Source organism: Callospermophilus lateralis, chromosome 14, assembly GCF_048772815.1.
Source record: "Callospermophilus lateralis isolate mCalLat2 chromosome 14, mCalLat2.hap1, whole genome shotgun sequence".
NCBI classification, from domain to species: domain Eukaryota; kingdom Metazoa; phylum Chordata; class Mammalia; order Rodentia; family Sciuridae; genus Callospermophilus; species Callospermophilus lateralis.
In genome coordinates, this window is record NC_135318.1 from 51,359,447 (window position 1) to 51,385,745 (window position 26,299).

Genomic DNA, 26,299 nt, shown 5'->3' on the forward strand with positions numbered 1-26,299 from the left:
TCACTATCCAAAGCACATGTATGAAAACAAAAATTGGTGTGAATATACTTTATATACAACCAGAGATATGAAAAATTGTGCTCTATATGTGTAACATGAATTGTAATGCATTCCACTGTCATATATAAAAAATCAATTTAAAATATGAAAAAAATAAAATAAACAAAATAAAAAGGACTAGGGATGTAGCTCAGGGCTAAAGTGCTCTTAGGGTTTAATCCCCAGTATAAAAAAAAAATTGAAAGAAGTAAAATAATGACTCTTGCACACACACACAAAAGTTACTCAAAATTATCAATAATATTTCTAAAATGTGGGGCTGGGGATGTGGCTCAAGCGGTAACATGCTCACCTGGCATGTGCAGGGCACTGGGTTCGATCCTCAGCACCACATAAAAATAAAATAAAGATGTTGTGTCCACCAAAAACTGAAAAATAAATATTAAAAATATTCTCTATCTTTAAAAAAATATTTCTAAAATGTGGAGATTATAAAGGAAGATATATAGTAAAATATATATATATTTAAAATGTGATCTTGTTCTCACTTAACATTATCTAACAGAATACCAACCCATTGAAAAAATATAGAACTATACCTACAAGGTAAGTTTGAGGAAAAGAAAATCTAAGTATGAGGAAGTGGTAGTTTTGAAAGGTTTTCTGTGCAGAAAGGTATTTCTCAGGCAGGGTTTTGAAGAAAAGGAGGAAACTTCCTATAGTCATCATTGGGTATTGTTCTAGTTCTCCTTCCTGCTTTCAGACAGGAATTAGATCCACATTTACTTTGCCTGGGAAGCACCAGACTCCCTTTACCATGGTGACTTCACCGCTAGGTCCCTCTTTCTACCAACTTCCTTGATGCAAATTATGGTGAGCTCTAAAATTCTTGCAGTCCAATTGACTTCAGCTGCTTTTTCAAAAAACAGTGCAACTGTTCTCGAACTAATAAGTAGTCATACATATTAAAAATGTTTAAGTTTAATGTAAAGTCTATCCTGAATTCTTCTAAGTTTTCCTTGATAATTTACCTGTTACCTACTTATGGGAAGCCTTAGGATGATTCTTTAACATATGAGGTTTTTTAGAAACTGAATTCATGATAAATAACATGTCTAACCTTGGATGAATATGACATTTTTGATCCTTTCATGTTGAAAATTAAAATTAAGCTTTTTTGGTACTATTAGGAAAGGGAAAGGGAAAGGGGAGTGGGAAGGAGGAAGAGAGGCAGAGTAAAGGAGCAAAAGTGGAGGGAATATGAGCAAATCACAGTATGTGCATGTATGGAAATGTCACAGTAAAACCCATAATTTGTACAATTAATATACACTAATAATTATAATAAAATTGAGCTTCTTTGTAAAAAGATAAATATTTGAAAACACCATTTGTCTCTTGCATTCCAAAAAAGATCTTTAGTCAGGAAAATTAACCAAGAAAAAAATTCATTTTAGTCAAAGTGAACACAGATGTCCAAGAAATGTAGCCTATAAGGAATAAGTAAGAAGGCTCACATGTATCTTGCTAGTTATTGAATTCGAGAGGAACAACTGATTATCAAGGAGGCTAAACCACAGAAGATTAGTTGTATCTTAGAAACAGAGTTTTAGGTTTGGAAATGACCTCAACAATTGTCAAGTTACCAATGAGAGGACTGGGATTCAGGAGTTGCCCAAGGTCTCAGTCAGTGGAAATTTAAGGAAATGTACCAAAGTATCCTTGACTCCAGTCTTTCTTGAACGTTACCCCTAGTGATGACAGCGATTCAATATTAACCTCAATCATTTGCATCAGAGTCCTTTCTAAAGAAATCTAATTCCAGGGTGATGTAGGCAAGAGGCTTACACACATTTTTCTGTAAAAGGCTCTATAATATATATTTCAGAGCTCATGGGCCACTCACAATATGAGCCTTTGTCTCATATTCTTTTTCTACTTCTTTTTTATTTGTAACCCTTTACAAATATATTTTTTTAATTATTAGATTGAACTTCAGTTAAAATACAACTAAAGTCCAAATTTGGCCACTGGGCCAGAAGCTTGCTGATCCCAAGCTTGCACTCTCATGGGTCCAAGAGTGTTGGTCAATAAAGTCTCTGTGTTAGCCTGCTTTCTGTTACTATAACAAATACCTGAGGTAATCAACTTGTAAAAAGGATAATGTTTACTTTGTCTCAGTTTTAGAAGTTCCGGTTCATGATCATCAGTTGGTCTTGCTGCTTTTAAGTCCAAGGCAGCATTACATGGTGGGAGAGTATGGCAGAGCAAAATGGCTCATCTCACGGCAGAAAGCGAAAAAGAGAGAGGATGGATGGGGTGCCATAATCCCCTTTAAGGGTATAACCTCAAGGACTGAAAGATCTCCAGTAGGCTCTACTTCTTAAAGTTTCTCCTCTCCTAGTAGAGCCAAGCTTGGGGAACAAACCCTTTAACACATGGGCCTTTGGGGGTCATTCCAGATGCAAACTATAGCAGTTTCATTGGCTTGGGAAATATGAAAAAAATAAGGGCAATGTGGTGAGCTAACTTCATTTAGTTTAAAGGACTGCCCTGGGCTCTGACATATCTTTCCTTCATTTTGGAAGAGATAAATTCAATAAAATGTTCTTCTTTTTATGGAATAATGAGGATAAAAATTGTTCTAGTTTGGGTTTTTTTTTTTCTGATGTTCTTCCTTGACTTAAAAGAGGAATAAGATAAAAGAAAAATATTAGCTCTTAATAAAAAATTACATGTATTTTATTAGTCCTTGATATCTCAAAGTCTAATGACTCTTTATGGGATCACTGCTCCCAAAGAAGGCATTTTAGGCTTTTAGAAAGTATCCAAATGGTATTCACAAAGAATGCAATATATAACTTGCTCCTAAGAAAACTCTAATTGAGGTCTGGTAAATATTTCAGAGCCATTTAACAAGCTCTTGGGTTCCCTTTATTTGGATGACAGAATGTTACTTTGTATAGCAGTTACAAAGCTCAAAGCAGCTGCATTTCTGGATCTTGACTTATGGAAATAGCCTTTCTTGAGACCTCTCTCTCCTGTTACGGTATCATGCAAGAAAAAAAGATCATAAATTCTTTAAAGGCAGAGACCATATTTTGTTCATTATATTTATCTTTCTACAGCATCAAACATGGTAATGAAAACCATGTATATTTTCCTGTATATAAGTAAATAATCAAGCAAACAAGACAATCAGAAGTTCAGAAGTAGGTTGGAAAGATTACTGCCTATTGCAGATAATCTGGAGAAATTGGGAGGTTAATTCAAGTGAAAATTCCGAGATTTTTCTTATTACCATTTGAAAAGGGTGTATTTCTTGAACAGATACAGGTATAAAACCTAGTGCTTCAAGTAAGTTGAGTTTAGGTAGAATGTTCCATGCTCAGAGCAATGTCCCAAGTCACTTCCAATAATTTCTTAAGATTGTGCTAAAAACAATAGAAGAATTATAATTTTGCAGAACTCTTGCTGATCACTTTTAGATTGAAGCAATGTGTCTGCTCTCCACATACATTTTTTATTTTTTTATCCTGGTACCAGGGTGCTTTATCACTTATCAACTAAGCCACATCCCCAGCCCTGCCCCTCTTTTTTTTTTTTTTTTTTTTAAAGAGGGGGGAGAGAGAGAGAGAATTTTTTTTAATTGATTGTTCAAAACATTACAAAGCTCTTGACATATTTTATACATTAGATTCAAGTGGGTTATGAACTCCCATTGTTACCCTGTATACAGATTGCAGTATCACATCGGTTACACATCCACGTTTTTACATATTGCCATATTAGTGACTGTTGTATTCCGCTACCTTTCCTATCCTCTACTATCCCCCCTCCCCTCCCCTCCCCTCCCATCTTCTCTCTCTACCCCATCTACTGTAATTCATTTCTCTCCCTTGTTTTGTTTTGTTTTCCTTTCCCCTCACATCCTCTTATATGTAATTTTGTATAACAATGAGGGTCTCCTTCCATTCCCATGCAATTTCCCTTCTCTCTCCCTTTCCCTCCCACCTCTCATCCCTGTTTAATGTTAATCTTTTTCTCATGCTCTTGAGAGAGAGAGAGAGAGAATTTTTTAATATTTATTTTTTAATTTTCGGTGGACACAACATCTTTATTTTATTTTTATGTGGTGCTGAGGATCGAATCCTGCGCCCTGTTCATGCCAGGCGAGCGCGTTATTACTTGAGCCACATCCATCCCCAGCCCCTCTTTTTTTTTTTTTTTTTTTTTTTTTTTTTGAGACAGGGTTTTACTAAGTAGTTGTGGGCCTCCCTAAGTTGCTGAGGCGGGCTTCAAATTTGCAATCCTCCTGCCTCAGCCACAGTCACTGGGATTACAAGCATGTGCCACCATACCTGGCTCCACATACATTTTTTAATTTTTAAAACCTGTATAGGCCAATGACAATATAGGAAAATTTCTCATATATATTTTCTGGTCTAGGTACAGTGAATAAGTTTTCAAATTATTATTTTATTTTCAATAAATAAATATATGGAATACATGCTAAAAATTGTATGGTGTTTTTTTTCACAGAATTTGTACGATGTAAACCAGAAAAGTATTATTTTTCATATTATTGAATATAGAACTAGCACATAACAAATGTTGAAAAATTTTTGCTTTCTGCCTAAGTAACTTTAGGTACTGAGTTACATAATTAATCTGCACTTGCCATCTGCTGGAACCCCCTACCTCTTTATTTTTTAATTTTTTTTCTTTTGTAATTCTTGAAGCTCATACTATAGAAATTGTTAATAAGATATTACAATTATTTACTATGTTTCATTATTTGTACAAAACCAACATGAAAAGAGAAAAAGGATTATTTCCTAGTAACTTGCCCACTGAGGAGGTTGAGCTTGGGCCTGAGCTCTGCTTAATTTCACTCACTATATATGAAACTCAATATTCAATTACATCAAGGCATTTTCAGACATACTTTGGGAATTAAAATTATTGAACACAAGTACAGGCCGGGCACGGTGGCACACACCTGTAATCCCAGTGGCTCCGGAGGCAGAGGCAGGAAGATCGAAAGTTCAAAGCCAGCCTCAGCAATTTACCAAGGTTGTAAGCAACTCAGTGAGAACCTGTCTTTAATAAAATACAAAATAGGGCTAGGGTTGTGACTCAGTGGTCGAGTGCCCTGAGTTCAATCACTGGTACCAAAAAAAGAAAAAAGAAAAAGAAAAGAAAAAGAAAAAGAAAGAAAGAAAAAGAAAAAAGAAATGAACACAAGTACACATGATTTCAGTGTTTAATTTCAGATATGTACTTGACATTAATGACAATCACACACCATGCTTTTATATTTAATTTCATGTAGTTCTTTCAATTTTCTATTACCAAATCTCTTCTATCACCAGAAAACTACAAGTTAACAGAGCAAGAAAAACTGACATTGAGTTGAACTAGCTTCCTTTGAGTTTTCCTTCAGAACAGGTTTCTCCTAGGTGATATTTCACTTGGTAATGCAATTGTGACCAACTATGAAGTTTTATCTGTTAATTCTCATCTTCATACCCAGAGAAGGACTGGTAACATACTTTTCTAAGCAAATTAAAGAGAAATAGTTTTCTTAGTTCCTATTCCAGGCTTTTGGAGCATAGAAATGTCCTGCAGAACAAGCTAGATGCTCATATCCTAACTCCAAGAAGGTGCACTTTTCCTTCAAGTTGCAATGTGGCTAGATTCCACCTTTGCAAAATAACATTGGTGAGCATCTGGAGAATAACCTAGGAGAATTCTTGAAACTCATGGCAGTATAGCTCTCTTCCTTCAAGCCTCTCTTCCTCAGGCCTGTCTCCTGATGGTCCAGCCTTGCCATTTACAGTGTCTATGCCATGATGTGTTTGGCTGGAGATAAAAGATTTTGCTTTTATCTACCCAAGTAATGCCAAGTTTATTCAGTTTTATTCTCCCTTATAGAAAGAAAAGTGTCAGGGGCCATAATTTAAATCAAGAAGTAGAGGTACTTTTATTTATTTATATATTTTTTGTAGTTGTAGACAGACAGAATTCCTTTATTTTATTTGTTTATCTTTATGTGGTGCTCAGGAGCAAACCCAGTCTTCAGCGTGCTAGGCAAGTGCTCTGCCCCTGAGCTACAGCCCAGCCCTAGAGGAATTTTGACAAGCATATTACCTTCTGTTGGGGACATCAGTCTTCAGTGAGTTCATCCATCTAATTCCATTTAAGTCCACTACATTTCAGAACTAGAAGGGATCTCAGTGACCCCAATTGCAGTCAGACAGTTAGAGGTCAAAATATCACTTTTATTATTGATAAAGCTATTTGTGGAATGAGGGGTTAGGGCTGAGGGCCAAACACACTTGTCAATGTTTCCTGACATTCTCTGCCCTTCCTCACACCTACCCCTGCCCTTAAACTAGATTCTAGAAGAGAACTTGAAACGGACTCAGCTTGGTATATATATATATATATATATATATACCTAAGTATGATGTATATATATATCATACTTAGGTAGAACTAGTCTGTCATGTTAACAGACTAGCTCTACCTAAGTATGATCTGTGCATTAATGGCTGACAGTCATCAACCAGGTTGGGTAAGAGGCCAGAGGACTCCTTTTCTGGGAAAGTCCCTCCAAAGAGTAGGAAGAAGCACACTACCTCCCAGCATTTAGAAGAGGCAATGCCATAGCTATTCTAGTGAATAAAATCCTTCATTTCATTTCAAAATAATTTGAAAGCAGTTTAACAGGAATGTACCATAAATTATTAATACAGAACCCTATTCTCAATAATATATAAAAGACCTCTACTAATCTCTTACAAACATATCAGTAAAAAATAAATAAATAAGTTTAAAACCACTGTAAGAATGGTTTTCTTTCTCCAAGTCTTATCACAATAATTTGTCTCTTATCTCAAATTGTGAATAGTTTTAACAACAAAAGTTCTGCAGGAAGAAATACTGGAAACAGAATTGCTTTATTGGAAAGAAATTTAGGATTAAAACAAAGAAGATGAATTTTCTTGTAATTCAGTTCTAAATTATAGTAATTTTAAAGCCAAAAATTAAATCTCAGGAAACAACATTATACTAAATTAATGAAGTTCACAAATATCTTATGGAAGCCATCTGTCAGAAAATAATCAAACCAACAAAGGAAATAACAGATCCATATGATAGGTACTCAGTGTTCTTGTTGAATTATTACAAGCAGTGACTGTATAAAATCCAAGGAAACTGAACTTTCATTTTGGAACATTAAGACTTTTAATTCACTCAAAGCTCATCATGTCAATAAAATACCTGTGGTTATGAGGCTCTGAGCTATGTGTTATTATCTGTATTAGGAGTGTTATTTTAGACAGGAGTTTACGAAAATTACACTAACATCATACTAAAAAAATTTTCCAGTTGCTCACATGGCAAAATATAGAGTATTTAATCTGTTTCCTTTAATTTCTTCATGAGAAATATTTTTTCTTAAATGAAATTTTTCATCCACAGTATTTCCTACTTACACTGTAGTGAGAATCCAAACTACTCTGCAACATTTCGCTAATCTATTTTGTCAAGACAAAAAGGTAATTTAAAAAAAAATAAGCCATATATAAACACCTAAAGACCTGAGAAACTGCAAACACAAAGTTAGTTTTGTACTTCACTGAGCATCCTAATTAGGTTTCTATGCTGCTTTGATCTCTCTCTTCTATTCTGGATGATCTCTCCGCTCCCTTAACGTCAAACACTATCTTATGTTAATTAATCTATGTGCTTTGGCCATCACCTCTGTCCTTTTTTGTTGACCCATATGTCTCACTAAGATAGGATAACCTCTTCAAGAGGTTTTCAGTTTCATAAAAAGATACAGGCCTGTAGTCAAAAACATACATTATAGAAAAGATAGCCTCTTCAACAAATCGTGCTGAGAAAACTGGAAATCCATATGTAGCAAAATAAAATTAAAACCCCTCTTTCTCATCCTGCATGAAACTCAACTCAGAGTGGATCTAGGACTTAGGCACTAGAATAGAGACCCTGTGCTTAATAGAAGAAAAAGTAGGCCCAAATCTCCACCATGCCAGCTTAGGAAATGACTTCTTTAATCAGACCCAAAAAGCAGAAGAAGTAAAATCAAGAAGAATAAATGAGATGGAATAAAACTAAAAAGTTTCTTCACAGCAAGGGAAACAATCAACAACGTGAAGAAAAAGCCTACAGAATGGGAGAAAATCTTTACCACATGTACCTCAGGGAGAGCATTAATCTTCAGGATATATATAAGAACTCAAAACACTTAACACCAAATAAATAAATAAATAAATAACCCAATTAACAAATGGGCTAAGAAACTGAACAGATTCTTCACAGAAGAAGAAATACAGTTGATCAACAAATATACGGAAAAATGTTTAACATCTATAGCAATTAGAGAAATGCAAATCAAAACTACACTGAGATTCCATCTCACTCCAGTGGCAATGACAATTATCAAGAATACAAGCAACAATAAATGTTGGGAAGGATGTAGGGGGAAAGGTACACTCATACATTGCTGGTGGGGCTGTAAATTGGTGCAACTAATCTGGAAAGCAGTATGGAGATTCCTCAGAAAACTTGGAATGGATCCACCATTTGACCCACTTATCCTACTCCTCGGCCTATACACAAAGGTCTTAAAATCAGCATACTACAGTGACGTGGCCACATCCATGTTTATAGCAGCTCAATTCACAATAGCTAAACTATGGAACCAACCTAGGTGCCCTTCAATGGGCAAAGAATGGGTAAAGAAAATGTAATATATACACAATGGGATATTACTCATCCTTAAAAAAAGAGTGGAATTATAGCATTTGCCAGTAAATGGATGGAAATGGAGAATATCATGCTAAGTGAAATAAGCCAGTCCTAAAGAACTAAAAGCCAAATGTTTTCTCTGATATGTGGATTCTAATTCATAATAAGGGAGGGCTTAGGGAAGAATAGACTTTGGATTAGACAGAGGGGAGTGAAGGGAGGTGGGTATGAAAGTGGGAAGGGCAGTGGAATGAATCGGACATTATTACCTTATGTGTATATATGATTACATAACTGGTGTACATCAGGTACAACCAGAAGAATAAGAAGTTATACTCCATTTATATATGATAGGTCAAAATGCATTCTATTGTCATGTATGACTAATTAGAACAATTTAAAAAAGATACAAGCCTGAAACAAATGTACATAAGTGTTACAAATATTAATGTCAGCCCATACAGGTGCTGTGAGGCTACAAAAGAGACAAGAAACCTTCACAGGGGAAACAGCATTGTAATATATATCTAAGGAGGGGAGTGACAGAAAGATAGAAGAAGGCTGTTGGAAGAGAGAAGAGTAGGAATCCAATTTCCGAATCATAAAACAGCTTCTTAAACAATTTCCTAAAACTTGGGTTCTAGAGTACAAAGTAAGAAATGGCCAGAAATCAGGTAAGAGTCAAATTCAGGGGGACAGGGATTCTAACATGTTGTATTTCACAGTTTGAATTTATTCCATATTTCTTCTACCTATTATGGAGCAATAGGAAAACATTACAGGTTGTTGTTGATGGTGGTGTTTTTTTTTTTTTTTTCCTTTACCAGAGGAGAAACAGGATCAGATTTGGATGTAACAGAGTGGAGGGCCGGGGAGGGGAAGCTTTACTATTTTAATCCCAACTGCTTTCTAAGTGAATGAACTAAATTTGTTCTTTTTAGCCCCTGAAGAGATTTAGTCATACATGTTTGTGAGTAGAAACCTAGAAAAGTTAAACTGTTGTGCTTTTTGGAGGGGAGAAGGAATTTCCTAGACAACCATAGGGAAATGTGGTAGAGGTGAGAAAAGCAAGGAAAAAGGTAGTTCCCCCACTTCTTCTATAAAGTACTATCTCACATACACTTTGGTTGGATTTTTTTTGTTGTTGTTTGTTTGTGAAACTCAGTTTTACTTCAAGATCAGGCCTGAGACTGCACTCATGGAGCAGATCCCAAGGACAGAAAAGACTGTGAGGACATGTGACAAACAAGACTCTAAGGTGGTCCCCCATGCTCTTTGCCTTCTGGTGTTCACAACTTGGATCTCCGTGTCTCTTTGCGCGTAGGCAGGATCTGTAACTTGCTTATAACGAATAAAGTGTTGCAAAGGTGATGAGTGTCCCTCCCATGATTACATTGCTCTGTTTCACTAGAAGACTCACTCTAGAGACTCTCCTTGTTATTCTGATCAAGTAAGCAGCCAAGTTAGAAAAGCTCATGTGGCAACAGATTGTAGGTGACCTCTAGAATTACAGATGGCCCCTGGGTGCTAAGGGCAGCCCCCAGCCATGACCAGAAGGAAACAAGGACCCTCACCCCCACAAACACAGGCAATTCATTTTTCTAACAAACTGAGTGAATTTGGGAGTAGAGACTTTCCCAGTCAAGCCTACAGATGAGGACACAGCCCTATCCCACTTTGATTTGGCTTTGTGAGATCCTAAGCAGAAATAACAAGTGCATATTGTTTTAAGCCTCTAAATTTGTTACACAGTAATACAAAACTAATTCAAATATAAATCCCTACTCCCCAAGTTTATAGTTCTGTAATTCCCCTACTCCCCAAGTTTATAGTTCTGTAATCTGTATGTTATGTAATCTGTACCTCCTCCCCTCATCTGACTTCTGGATTACTTAAATTTTAGGAGGGAAAATAACTTTTTCTCAAAGTAGTTTGAAAGGAATGGATTAAAGGAATGTGAGATTACAGGGGGAAGAGAATAGCAACAGTCCAGGTAAGAAACAATGAGGGCCTAAGCTAAAGAAGTAGCAGTGCCATTTACCAAATTAGTTGGGAAAAACAGAAGAAGAAAGGGAATTGGAAGAAATAGAATGAGTCCATTTGAAACATGGCAATTTCAAAGCGTCTGTGGATTCTCCAGGTGAAGTCATCAGGTAAGCTTTGGTACTAACTTTGCAAGATATAAGTGCATTTGGCAAAACTTTCACTTGCCCCATCATAACCCTTCACAACCTGACACCAACCTACCTTTTGATTCCTCTTCATGTATTCTATACTTTCTGGAGCTACTCGATGCTCTCCAAACATGACTTGTGTACTCCCACTTCCCTGTCTGTGCTCTTGCTGTTACCTTTGAATGAAATGCACTTCCCTTTCATATTAATGAAAATCCAACTTAAGTTTTAATATATAAATATGCTCTATTAGAATATAGTCACCCTCAGGGTAGGGTTCTTTGTCTTGCTTACAGATATATCTCAAAAACCTAGAATAGTATCTGGCACATAGTAGTCATGCAATAAATATTTTCTTGAGTAAATGGATAAATGTCTATAAAGTCAGTCCTCATTCTCTTTCCAGTCACAGAGTAAATACTAATGTATTTCATATCATAGACACTCAACAAATTGCTTGCTGATAATCAGCACAGCTATGAAAATGAGGAAAAGAAAAGGTAAATTTAGTAGGACAGATAATAAAAGGGCGGGTGTATATCTGAACTTTAGCTCTGTTTAAAACTACAGGTCATTTGACATGTACTTACCAAGCATCTAGTATATGCAATATGTGTTTCCCCAAAAGCCATTCCAACCTTTTCTTCCTTGCCTTCAGTTACATAACTGAAAGTAGATACTCATTTCCTCATCCTCCTTTATATCCAGGGATACTCAGGTGACACATTTCTGCAATGGAAAATCTACTAAATGGATAATTTGAAAAAGATGTCTTTCCTGGTTAAGAAAGAAAGAGAGAGAGAGAGAGAGAGAGAGAGAGAGAGAGAGAGAGAGCGCAAGAGCCAAGTAGAAAGCTCTGTCTAGTAGTGCTTCCAGTTTCCTGTCTTTGAAAACAGCTGTGATGCTTGGAGATTTTTCATCCATCTTGTGACCATAAAGAGAGGGTAAAGGGAATCACAGGGATAGCAATCTAGAGCCCTGGCATTAAACTCCTAAATCAATGCCTGCAAGTGCCTAATTCTTATGTTAGACAAATAGACCCCTCTTGGTTCAGATTTATTAGTCTGTTATTTTGTTATTATAGCTAGAAAATATCTCCAAACTAGAAGAGGTTAAAAAAAAACCTGGCCAACAATACAAGAAATCTGGTAAATAATGCTATTTATAAAATGATTTTAAAATGCTCATTGATTTTAAATTGTGTTTTTTAAAAATATCATTTATATGTGTTTAAAAACATGTGAGTTACACTATCTAGCATATCTTCACCGTCTCTTCTGTTAAACCTCAACCTGTAGATAATTGTGTCAAAAATGAAGAAATTAGAGTTTCAAAAGAGCATGTTTGTCAACTCTAATTTCAGAGATAGAACTACTAAAATTAAAATGAAAATCAAAGGAACAGAATAAAGTTAAAATGGAAATTAGGATTAGTAAAATTCTAGTCATTAGCCCAAATGTTTCAAAGTAATTCTATTCCAATAGTAAAGCTGGAGCTATACTTCTTTTTAAAAATTTTTTCTTTTAATAATTTTTTTAGTTGTCATTAGACCTTTATTTTATTTATTTATATGTTGTGCTGAGAATTGAACCCAGAGCCTCACACATGCTAGGCAAGCACTGTACCCACTGAGCCACAACCCCAGAGCTACACTTTTCAAAAAGATAAAGTAAGATTTTTGATTTACAAACATTGCAAAAGACTAGGGTAGTATGATAAAGCCTATTATATTATTCTGTACCTGTTTAAAAAAACCTCCAAACCACTCATAGAACTGTTTCTCGCAGCTATCAAAAAGTATAATGAGAACTCTCTGATTTTCTCTGTTTTACTTGTCAAGTGCCAACAGGACATGAGTAGTATTTTAAATTGCTTTCGTAAGTGAGTAGTGTACCCAATCATCAGTTCCTAGAATTTTTGAATAAAGGAAGCAAATTCAATAAGAAACCACCTGTGTAATAAATAATTGTCCTGGAGATTTTCCAACAGATTTAAAAAGGAATCATTTATTATTAGCTGGAACTGTTCTGCATTAGTAGAATTGCTCTACTACAAAGAAGGTACTCCCTTCCTTCTTTTTTTCCCATAGGCACTATTTTTTCAGGAAACTCTTGGAAGGTTAAGAAAGCACAGGGCTGCAACTAGAGTTAGAAGATACACAGAGGCATGAGGCAGGCCCTGCCCTCTACGAAGTTTTCAATGTAGAGGGGCAGCCTGACAGGCAGAAAGCCTCCAACCCAAATCCCAGCAGTTCTGTTAAAGCTGGGTCTATCAGAATAGAAGGGTGGGAGTATAACCCAGATGGATGGCTATTTAAAAAAAAAAAATTAAAGAGCTGTATTTAATTTCATGCCAGTGGAATGGTCAGTGTCAGTCATTCTCAACTAAGATAAATATATCATTTATTAGAGGTAACGATTGCAAGCGCTCATCAAGTAACATAACAAAATGAAAGGAATGACAGTATGAGAACAAGCTTTGTAGTTTTTTTTGTTGTTTGTTTTGTTTTCACTTTAATCAGGCACTCTTATATTAAGAAGTTAAATAAAAGCAAAACTGAAACTTGTTTGTTTCTTAATAGTATCTTAAGAAACAAAAATGAAGAAATTTAGTATAATTCCATATCCTATCTCTTGATATTATTGTGTTTTCAACTTATACAAAATATTGAAGACAGATGTATGCAGATTGATCAATTCTTACAGAAATTCCTGCCAAAGTGAAAAACATTATTATGAGTAATTATTACTAAAAAGAAAATCACGTTTTATATAAAAAATAATTAGAACTGGCAATCAAAGACCATAAGACTGAAAATGTATCCACAAAAAGCCTTGGATAAGAATATTCAGAGCAGCTTTATTAAAAATAGAAAAAGAAAAGGAAAAAAGACATAGTTTAGATGATATCATTAGGTGACTTGATAATCTGTGATTCTATAGTGGGTTGAATGGTGGCTCGCTAAAGACGTGTCCATCTGGAACCTGTGAATGTGACCTTATTTGGGGAAAGGATCTTTGTAGATACAATTAAGAATTTTGAAATGGGCTCATTAGGCTTCTGACTTCCAGAAATGTGAGATGTCATTTTAAATCACCAGACTTGTGGTAATTTGTTAAGGTAGCCCTAGGAAACTTATATAGATGTATTCATAAAACAGTGGCACATTCATATGATGAAATACTGCCCAGCAATAAAGAGTAAACTTGTTACAAAATACTGGTATCCTCAATAACATGGGTGACTCTCACAAATGAGTGGACATTGAACAGGCATTCAAAGACTGAGGATGAAACATATCTACAAAAAGTGAAAGACATGTTTAGAGATGTAGACAGTGTGTAATTTTATTTAAATGAAGCTTAAGAATAGGCATATTGAAATCTGTGGGCATAGACAACAGAGCAGTGGTTAAGCTCTGGGGGCAGAGAGGTGATGGACTAGAAGGCACTTCTGGGGCAGTGGGAATGTTCTAAATCTTGATCAGGATGCTGATCACACAGGTTAATGGCTTGTCAAAAACTCATCAAATACTGCATTTAAGAGCTGCTGCATTTATTGAATGTAAATAAGATATTAATAAAAAATATGGATGAAAAAACCCAAACAACTAATAGTAGTGAGAAATGAAACTGGATATGAAGGCAGGGGTTGAGAAACTACAGGCTCTGCCCAAATCTTGGCCACCAATACAATTTTATGTAACCACTGCCAAGCCCAATTATGACTTTTTTCACCTTGCAAAGCAAGAGAAGTTGAAAGAGATGCTATGCCTTGCAAAGGTGAAAAGATTCACTTTCCGGCCTGTTACAGAAAAATTTCAGCAACCCCTACACTAAAATGATAGTCTGTGTTTTATATCTATAGCTCTCGTTTTCACATCATGTGATTCTCTTTACTCTTAATGGTGGTATGAATCAGAGGTGTTTGTCAAGACACTTGAAAGTCCTGAATCCTAAGCACTCAAGTGATATTTTGAACTAAATCTTAGGATTCTCTGTTCATTAGTTCATTTTTTGTTTCACTTGCCATTTTTAGTAAAATTGATTGTTATACTATCAATAGTCTTGGCATTTCATCCATAAGGGCACAAGCTTATAAGCCCCTCCTATGAGATATGCTCATCACTTAACAGTTGATCACAAAAAAATAAAAGAGAATTGGCAAAAAGTGGGGCCAGGCCTGAGAGAACTTAACCAGCAGCTGATGGGATTCTGTTAGCTGCTGAGCAGGACCTTTTAGGGGCAAATTCCTACACTTGTGGGGTGGAAGGTGAAGAGAAAACTGCTGCCGTTTTAAGTGACTGTTAACATTTCTTCATGTTGTTTCTGGTAAGGCCCTCCAGAGAAAACCACAAGGAACAAGCCACATGTTACTCTGACCCACACTCTTCTCCATGACCTAAACTTCGCTCACTATAGTCTCATTACAATGCTAAATTGCCTACCCAGGGTCTGTTCCTGCCCACCATTTTCAACATGTGTCGTATGAAGAAGTATGACCTTGAATTCAACATGCTCAGGAATGTGTCCATCTCCATACATGATGATAAGACTTTCCAAAATCAATATACATGCATCCCCCCCCCACCGCAAAAGCCTCTTGCTTTGTTGTTGTTGTTGTTGTTCTGGGAGAGACACTGCTTTGGAAATTATCCTCAATGCTCTCCTTTACTGGTGCAAGTGATAAACTTCTTTTCATTCTTTTATCTCTTGGTTGTGCTTATTGGCTTTGTACTCATCCGGGGGTGAACCCGTTGTGTTCAGATATAATCCCAAGGGACTGTGGGCCAGAGCATAACAAGGGCCAAGAAAACTTGGTTGGATTCTTATAGGCATAATTATCAAAAGAGTCCAATTGGATGGTTTGGGGACTCTAAAGCAGAAGTCCTCCAAACTTAGAAAAAAGCCAAAACTATCAGCCAGAAAGAGCTTTTCATTATTTTGTGGAGAACTAGCTGTACCCAGCTCTGAGTTACTCCACATTATATAGAACAGCAGTGCCTAGTCCTGAGTTACTCTATTTTGAAACCAAATGCAAAGGCAGAATAATTTGGGGACTTGTCTGAACAAATAGATAACCACCATAAATTAGACATACAGAATTTATCAAAATAATAATAATTAATAACAACTACCCCAGGTACACAGCACAATTATCAAGGCACAAACTAATAAATTAATCATGCTAATTAAAAAATGACCACCTGTGAATTTAACAAATTAAATTAGAAGCACATGGATGTATAAGGATTTCAAACCCATATCAGAGAAACCAGGACTGTGAGCTTCTAAAATGTACCAGACCACTGAATCATGCACACCCCCCACCTGAGATACATAAAGGGAGAGGCACCAAAGATGGTGGCACAGCAGCACACACCAACCTGTCATCTTAGACCATCCAGTAAACTCCTCACATGAGCAACAGACCACAAATTCCCAACTTCATCCCTGGGGCTTTGGCTTAGCTCAATCTCCTCGCTTGATGCAGTCCACTTTGAAACTGCCTGTCATCTGGACCCTCACTTGGAACAAGTTCTATGACCTGAACACTCCACACCGTGAACAAGTTCTTAGCTAGTTCAAAATCTTATCTGACTACCTGCAGTGACTCTTCTGCATTTACACTTGCTGTCTGCCTTAGCTCTCAGTGCACTTGAAACACTGTGGCCACCTTGACCCTTTCTTCACTGTTCTGTAACCATATATCATTGGGTAAAGTGTGATGTGTGATTTGAGTGTTATAGACCTTAGTCATTAAGATTGGAATGCAATAAAAGAACCTATGATTACCCTGCTCATGGCTACCAAGTGAACCATGAGTACTTGGTGAATTAAAGCCAATGAAAGTGATATAGCTTGTGAATTTATTGTTATTCAATAAATTCTGATATTGTGGAGAGAACACACATGTCCAGTCTATGTTAATAGCATACATAGCTTGCTCACAACAACAGCCCTTAGAATAAAAACTGCAATCATTACAATAGTTCTCAATAACCTGAATAATGTGGTCACGGCCTACCTCTCAGCCTTTTTTCTTCTTCTTCTATAATTCCTTTTAACAGGATCGACATGATCAGTGTTGACCTTCAGAAAGTTTCCTATGGCAGCAGCAGGGGAGAGCCTAGAGATCAGAATAGCTAGGGGCCCCAGAGATAATTAAAGTACTAAGAAACCATTTAATGAATGTCTGAATTATGAGAGTGATAGCACAAATTAAAAAAAAGAATTCCAGGGTAAATAAAATGTTTACTATTCATTCAATAAAACACTATATACCAATGAAAACGAACCATGGCTATATTTAACATGGATGAATGTCACAAACACAAAGTTATGCAAGAGAAGCAGGGCCAAAGAAAATGTACACAGTATTATTTCTTTCACATAAAGTTTAAAAGAGGGAAACAGAACAACTAATTATGTTATTTGAAAATAATTATAGAAGTGATTTAATAAGGAAAAACAGGAAACAATTATAAAAGAGTCAATTTTATGGTGACCTTCAGGAGGAAGAAAGAGGCATTTAGTGGCTTGCTGCAATGTTCTATTTTTGTTCCGGGTGATGGTGATTATATGGGTTTTGGCAACGTAATGAAATACATATAAACATAAATTTTTATCTCTCTTGATAGGTATATGTAAATGTATATATATGTATATGTATAGTATAAAATATACAAATAAATACACACATTCATTTTTTCTTATGTATCCTCTGCAATGCCTTATCACAATTTAAAACAAAGTTTAAAAAAAAAGGATTCTATAGAAACAGTTGAAGTATACTCAATTAGGAAATGGAGGGTAAGGGAGAGAGAGAGGACTTAGAATCAAATCAGACAGCCCTGGATTCAAATTTTGATTCTGTTACTTATTGGGTGGTGTGATGTTGAACAAATTATTTAACCTTTATAAGCCTCAATTTTTATCAGGAGCACTAAGAAAGTTGTTATCATGATTAAAGTTATTGAAGTTATAATCTTTGACTATTTTTTCTGCTGCTTTCCAATTGATCAGTTGGCGAATCTCCGTCAAATTAATAAACTCATATGTATTATAATTTCCTGTGCTTTACTAATGTTGTGAGTTCAACATTTTTAGAGGCTAGGAGGTCTGGTTTCTCTAACACTGATAAACCAGACAAATGGAAGAAATTAAACTGTCTACTCAAGCTGGGTGTGGTAGCACAATCTGTAATCACAATGACTAGGAATGAGTGGCCCAGGGCTGAGGCAGGAGGACAGCCTGGGAAACTTAGGGAGACCCTGTCTCAAAATACAAAATAAAAAGGGGTTGGAGATGGAACTGGGGCTGGGGCTGGGACTTAGAGGTAGAGCACTCACCTAGCATGCATGAGGCATTGAGTTTGATCCTCAGCACCACATAAAAATAAAATAAAGATATTGTGTCCACCTAAAACTAAAATAAATAAATATTTTTTTTAAAAAAAAAGAAGGTGGAGGTTGGAGATATAACTCAGAGGTAAAGCACTACTGGGTTCAATCCCTAGTAGTGTGTGGGTGTGGGTGTGGGTGTATGTGCTAGCATTCGTGTGTGTGCGCGCGCACGCACACACACACACACACACACACACACATACACAGATCTCCCCTCTGATAACCTAGTGGTTTTCAAACTTGAGTGTTTACCACAATCTTATTAAATATTATTAAGATACACTTCCAGTTTCTGATTTATGGGCCTGTAAAAAGGCTTGAGAATTGCATTTCTAACAAGTTCTGAGTTCCCAGTTGATGTCATTGCTTCTGGTCCTAGGATATTTCAAGAACTATATTCTAGCCCAAAGCCAGAGAAGCTGACAAATTGAGACCCCTTCACTGAAAGAAGGGAAGAAGGAACTTCTTTGTTCTCAGACTGTCCAAGTATGAGAGAAACACTCCCCCCCGCCCCCCCCCCCAGACACCTGGAAAGAGAATGACTGCATCTACCTGTGTAGATCCCTTTTCTTCTGAGACAGGAGTCAGCTTTCCCAGCCCACAGACTTCACATGTTGCACACCATTTTCGCCTCTGCAAACTCACAATTGTCCTCAGAAGAACAGATTACCTCCAGAGGTTTTTGGTAGTTGCTTTTTGTCCTTGAATTTTGCTCCAGTAAAGAATTGGAGTAGGGGAAGGGAGAGGTCAGGAAAATGTGTTCAAGTCACTTTTTTTTTTTCCCCAGAAACTCCTGTGAGAATAAAGGAGATTAAAAAAAGAAAGAAAGAAAGAAAGCATAGCGCCTGGCATATTGGAGCACATAATACATGTTAGCTATGACTGCTAAGACTTCAACTTTTTTGAGGTGGATGTTTGCAAAGATGGTTATTAAAACAGAAACAGAGTACACGAGATGAGAAGTTTTTCTGGAAAATGAATAGCTTAGCTAGGAACATTTAATGTTTACAAATATTATATTTATTTTCATATTTATAAATTTTAGTCATGACTCTACTGTTAAAACTGACGCATTTTATAAAACAGAACTGACAAATAATCCAAGAGACAGAGAATACAGGAGAAAGTTTCTGGAGCTTCTTTCAGGAAGTGAAGATGTGACCCAGAGGGTACCCTACTGCTAGCAGCTGGCCAGCTCAGGGACACTAGTTTTTGAGAGCAGGCAGTAAGCACATGTTGAGCTTGTGATGTGCCTTGGCAGCAAGTCTTGACAAACCTCTCTCATTCTTTAAACACATGGTTCCAGCGTTGCTAAACAAAGTTCAGTCTGAACCTTGACTCTGCCTCCCTGGGGATGGGGTGGAGAGGTTTATTTTGCAATGCCTCATTAAATATTTCATGGTTTTGCTTCCACACACACACACACAAAATCATGTTTCTTTCAGGCAAGTTTTTTTTTTTTTCTTTTAAGCACCATCTTATTCTTTAATGTTTGTATCTCAGCTAGCCATTCAAATTATTTCTATAATTTACATACTTTCTTTTTCTGGGTGGGAGGGGGTGGGAGGGTACTTGGGATTGAAACCTGGAACACTCTATCAATGAGCTACACCCCCAACTCCATATTCCCACACTTTTTTTTAGTAGGGTCTCCCTAATTTTTGCCCAGGCTGATTTTGAACTTGTGATCCTCCTGCCTCAGCTTCCCCAATTGCTGGGGTTACAGGTGTGAGCCTGCTTGACTGTGATTTATATACTTTCAAATTACCCAAATATGTTTACATAGGTTCTATGAGCTGCACAGAACTCATCTTGAATAAAAAAGAGACAGAAAAACCCATATAAATTTAACTGAAATGTATTAAAAATTATGGGATATCACTTATTTGTAAAAGTTTAGTAACCACTTTGTGAGGGTTTTTATTTCTTTTCTTTTTTGTGGGGTGGGGGGGTTGGGGAGTGGGAAGACAGGGTCTTGCTATGTTGCCCAGACTGGCCTTGAACTTGCAATGCTCCTACCTCCAGCTTCCGAGTGGCTAGGACGACAGGTGTAGGCTACTATGTCCAGCTTGTGAGTTTCTAAAAGATCAAATTATAAACTGATAGCTTTCAAAGAAACACAATTACTATTTTAGATATGAAAATGCAATTTTTAAACTTTTTTCCTATGATCCAGTTAAATTCAACATTTGTTTATTGTGTGATTTAGTAGGTTCTGTGGGGAACCCAGAAGTGAATAAACAACAATGTCATTGTCCTTGAGGAGTTCTTAGTGTTTTTGACCATAGGCTTGACAATTTGTTTCCTTGTCTCTCTGTCCCACTATATTATGATTATCTAGTCCCTAGAGGAGGAGGTGACTAATTTTGCCAGGAACTCTGAAAGAGGAGGTGTCATTAAGGAGGTGAACTTTGAGTTAGTTCTTGAAGGATACAAGAAATTGGAGTGAGGAGGTGGGGAGAGGACAGAACATTCTAAATGGAGATGACAGGCCAGTGCAAAAGCATTGGCAGGAAAAATAGTTGTTGAGATTGGCAGATACCTCTGTGGGTATCTGTGTCTGTGTTCATTTTGAGAGGGGTGTAAATGAGTATGATGAAGCCAGTATGATAGAAGGTTCTTTTTTTTTTTTTTTTTTTCCTCTAAGGAATTTTGATTTTACCTTTAGGTGGTGGTTGGGAGGCATGGAAGAATTACAAATCAGATTTGTGTGTTGGCAACAATGTCAGGGTCAACAGTACAGAGCGTGGACCATAGTGAACTATTGTGAATAAAAAGTCAAGTTAGGTTGTGGTATGACAACCCTCAGAAGCCAGATGCTGTCTGTTGCTATTACTAAATGTTAGATTCAACATTAGTCATAAATTCTGTTTTTAAATTGTTATATAAAAATGGAAGAGTTACTGAAAATGAACTAAAACTAAAGGCTATACCCAAAGGCTCAAAGTTCAAAACAAAAGTTCAAAATTGAGAATATTAAAGGATTTCAGAAACACACAATAATACTCACGAGGTGTGAAGTTAAGTAGTAATGTTAGGGTTCCAGAACTTTTAAGCACCTCAATTATTAATATAGGATACAAAAATCCAAACCACTTTTGTGTGAGGACAGAGAAATTGTGGTTGCTGGGATATACTATAAAAAAAATATTTTATTAAAGAAGGTTGAAAAAAGATTGGAGTTTGTGGATCAATGAATCTGAATTTCAAAGGGGAATAATATTAATAGTCATGTATGAAAGGTGTCAATTGCCATAGCACACAAAAGTGGTTAGGATAATAATTTTATACTTTAAGGAGTCATAGGAAATGCTAACAAAGCACTGGGCAACATGCTACTTATTTACTGTTACATAATTCAAAAATAATCGAGTTTGTATTATTTTTATATTAAAATTCAGCATAAATTTATTTTAAAGGTTTCAAAGTATTACTATGTTCACACTAAATCTGGACTTCACTTTACTATAACAACGTATAACTTTTAGAATTGAGAAATCAAATATTAGTTTTAAATAGTTCTTATCTTACAAAGGTCCCCAAAAATGAGTGATAAGGGAAATTATTAAATCAGATCTGCTTCTGATTATCATTAACCTATCTCTCATGGGGCCTGTTAAAACAAAACCAAACCAATATCATGTGTGTGTGTGTGTGTGTGTGTGTGTGTGTGTGTGTGTTTTGCTGGAGATTGATTCCAGAGCTTTACACATGTTAGGCAAACTCTCTACTATTGATCATAGTGCACTAGATTACTCCTAGCCCAAATCTTTTAGAAAATGATACAACAAAAAAATCTGATACCAATTTTTTGTCTTAAACATTAAACCAAATCTCAAACCTCACTTGAAATGTACTGCTTTTTAAAAAATTATTTAGTTGTAGATGCACACAATACATTTATTTATTTATTTATTTATTTATTTATTTATTTATTTATTTTTATGTGGTGCTGAGGATAGAACCCACTGCCTCATGTGTGGTAGGCAAGCACTCTACCATTGAGCCACAACCTTAGCCCTGAAATGTATTGCTTTTAATGTCCTACACTTCTATTCTGTAAAATTACAAACTTACTTTATTACATGGAAGTAATACTTGCTTTAAAATTTTCATTAAGGAAAAGTGTAAAAAAATTCATCCTCCAAAAAGCCTTTTCAAACATACATAAAAGTTGAAAAACTAGAAGGTTGAACACTAGATTTACCATATTAACATTTTGCTGTTCACCTTCTTTCTCTTTTGTAGAACCAATTGAAAGTCAGTTGCAGATATCATAGACATTTTAACACTTTCTCCCTAAACACACAGCAGCAAAACTTAAGGGGTATCTTGATAACCAAATTGTGTTATATTCAATTTATCTTTTCAAAAATCATCCTGGAGCAAAGAAACAGATAAATGTAAAATTGATACTTTGAAATAAAGACTCGATTATATTTGGTCAAAAATAATAATGAGCCAGGTGTGGTGGCAGGCGTGGTGGCACATGATTATAATCCCAGCAACTCTGGAGGCTGAGGCAGGGTGTTCACAAGTTCAAAGCTGGCCTCGGCAACTTAGTGAGGCCCTAAGAAACGAAGCGAAACCCTGTCTCAAAACTAAAAAGATAAAAAGGGCTGGAGATATGAATCAGTGATTAAGCACCTATGGTTTCAAATCCCAGCACCAGAAGATAATAGTAATAATGATGATTTTAAAAAAATACATAACAACTTAGTGGGAAAAGGAAAGATTGTCTAGTAGCATGCCAGGATAATTAGTCATTTTGGAAAAAAAAAAGAATTAAGTTTACATTTATACTGTATATCAGAGTAAAATCTAAGGGCTGGGGTTGTAGCTCAGGGGTAGAGCACTTGCCCAGCATGCACCAGGTCCTGGGTGCAATCCCCAGCACTGTAAGACTAAATTAATATGGGCTGGGGCTCATCAGTATGCACTTGCCTGGCATGTGTGAGGCACTGGGTTCAATTCTCAGCACCGCATATAAATAAAGAAAATAAAGGTCTCTAACAAACTAAAAAAAAAAAAAAAAAATTAAAAAAGACTAAATAAATAAGTAAAATCTAAATTCATTGATTGAGTTATAGGTTAAAAACCTTACTCTTAGAATGAATGATAATTTGTGGGTTTTGCTGGGGATTTAACCCAGGGGTGCTTTACCACTGAGCCACATCCCCAGTCCTTTTTATTTTTTGAGACAGGATCTCACTAAGTTTCTCAGGGCCTCAGTAAGTTGCTTATGTTGTCCTTGAACTTGTGATCCTGCATCCTCCCATCTCAGCCTCCTGGGTCAATGAGATTGTACACATACACAACCACACTCAGCTGGTCTCTCCTGTTTTGAAAATTCTTAAAACACAAAACGTAATGTCTTGTGTCTCCCGGCTTTCAGACTCTCTTGAATCTCTCTTCTTTGTAAGTTATTCTAACAAAACTCTTTAGTGAATAAAATAAGAGAATTTTAAACAGTTTCCACTATTTGTTAAAATGCTTCCATAAACCTAGAGGATAAGGCAAGAGTTAATTTTGTATAGTCCCCTGCAACCTTGGTAGTCGGCTAACAAAATTCAGCCTCCCTTCTGACACTACATTATTTCCCCTTTTTAGCCCTTTAGCTTTGTATCTACTGAACAAAACATTGAAAGAAGAATCTCTTTGCATTTCTTAAAATTTTTAAAAGATATAAATATTATTGTGATTCAAATGTTTCCATCAAAGCTGCAGGGTTTTTTTTTTTTTTTTTTAACTTACGTAGACGGTGGTTGCACATGGGCTTTATTAGTCACTTCCATCTTTATAGACAGCAATATTTTAAGAAATTCACTGTATGATCATGGTTTCTATGATAACAATCTCTCTGATAATGTGACTTGAGCCTACTGTCTCCAGTAAGCTCATTTCAGAGTCAACTTAAAATGTCTCAAACAAATAAAAATGAATTTACTGGCTTAATCCATTAAGTCCCATGTTTTCAATTTTGCAAATATTTCAATGAAATTGGCATAGGTGATTTAAAATGGATTTAAAAATCCATAATCTGGAGCTTACATAACATATATATGTACAGACATATATATGAATGTATATATTTTTTCAAATGCTTTAACCAGTCACCTATTACTTTTCTCAAAAAAACCGAACTCTGAAAGCATAATAATAGTTATTTCAAAGTGATCGTAAGTGGTATATTTGTTACTCATGTCGATTTCATGGTGGGATAATGGGTTAAATAATCGAAAAGTCCATGGGTAGAAAGCAGAAAGTGGGTCTCAGTTAAAGCATTCAAACTTTGTCATCGTTTGAATGCTTGAGTACGTTTCTGTCCATCCTCCACTCCGCCTTTCACTCTGTTGATTTCCTTTCCAGGCTCCATGTGATAGTGCCCAGAAATTTCAACACACCTTCACTCAGATTAAAGTTTAGGAGAAGAGTAATAGCCTCTTCTCTGTTACTTCATACCTGCTTGGACCATTTTAATCTGTATCTTTGGCTACAAATGTGCTAGGACCTGCCACAGTCTGGCTGGGCACAAAATGACGAGCCACTCAAGCAGGAACAAACTTTATTTCTGAAACTCCCACCAATGCCACGTACACTCCCAGGAAATATGCCGAACCACACACCCAGGAAATATGCCGAATCACACACGCGGCGTTCTCCCGGGACACACTACTCCATCAGACAAATCCCTCCTCCGGAAATCCCTCATACCGCACTTCCCCAACCAATGGGAACTCTCCCTCTCCGGGAGTCCTGCTAGAGCTCCAAAGTAGCAGGCCCAGTCGGACAGCAGGGGTCTAATATCCATTTGAATGCAAATCTTAACATAATCATATCATCTCAATGGCTTGCTGGCATCACCTTTCATCCAAAAATGCCATGCATCAGTCCTACTTGGCTATGGCTCTCAGCAAGGACCTATATCAGAAATTCATTGGGCTACAAGTGACAGAAAAATCTAAGCTACAGGAATTTAAATAATGTAGAAATTTATGATATCATGAACAAGAAGACTAAAGACAGGCAGTTCAAAGACTAGTGCCATTTGTTGAAACTCATCTTTTGCAAATGATCATCTCACATCACCATATATCTATGTATCAGTTTCTTGACTCTGTTCTATTTCCATTGGTCAGTATTTTTGTCCCTAGACCACTGCTAATGTGTTTTACTTAATATAAATTTATAAGAAACCTTGGTATTTGGTAAAGCAAAATTTCCTCCTTTCTTCTTGAGAAGTATTTTGCTATTCTTGAGTCTTTGGTTTTCCATATCTGTCAAATGTGTCAAATTAAATAAATCCAACTAAAAGGATTACAACTGAAACTAATTTGAACAGATCAATTTGGAGAAACTTGTCTTCTGTTTAACATTGAGTCTTTCTATCCAACAATGTGTTGTATTTTTCATTAAAGTTTTATAATTTTCTCTGTAATGTTTTGAAGGATGTTATATTTTTGTTGCTATTGCAAAAATTATCTCTTAAAACCTTACTTTCCTAAGTATATTTTAAATTTAAATTTTATATTTTAGTCTTATATTGGACATTTGGCAAATTCTCTGCTTAAATCTAATGATTTAAAGGTCAAATCCTTTGGATTTTTCTATGTAGACAATCATATGTGAATAATAATTTTATTTTTTTCTATTTAAATCCTATTATTTTATTTACTTTTTCTTGTCTTACTATAAAAGTTCTTCTTTTACCTACAACTCTTCTGTATCCTCATATTCCATGTGTTTCCTATAAATTCCATAAAGGTAGACTTTATTATTTTTTATCCAATCTTATAATCTTTCCTTGAACAGTTTAGCCTATTTATATTGTTGGTGTTTACTGATACATTTGGATTTATTTCTACCATTTTATTTCATGTTTATTTTCTCTTTTAAAATCTTTTTTTCTTTTGCTGCTGTCTATTACATTACATAA

The 26,299-nt window shown here is 35.9% G+C and overlaps 1 protein-coding gene across 23 annotated transcripts in view; it reads right to left on the bottom strand.

The window, feature by feature from the left end:
- The window catches only part of Wdpcp (WD repeat containing planar cell polarity effector), a 519,910-nt gene extending 500,750 nt beyond the window's left edge, over positions 1 to 19,160 (bottom strand). For all 23 annotated transcript variants that reach the window (XR_013088670.2, XR_013088671.2, XM_076833808.2 and 20 more), the window contains exon 1: positions 18,916 to 19,160. The gene's annotated coding sequence lies outside the window, so the exon portion shown is untranslated. The remainder of the gene's footprint in view (positions 1 to 18,915) is intronic.
- Between the last annotated feature and the right edge of the window lie 7,139 nt (positions 19,161 to 26,299).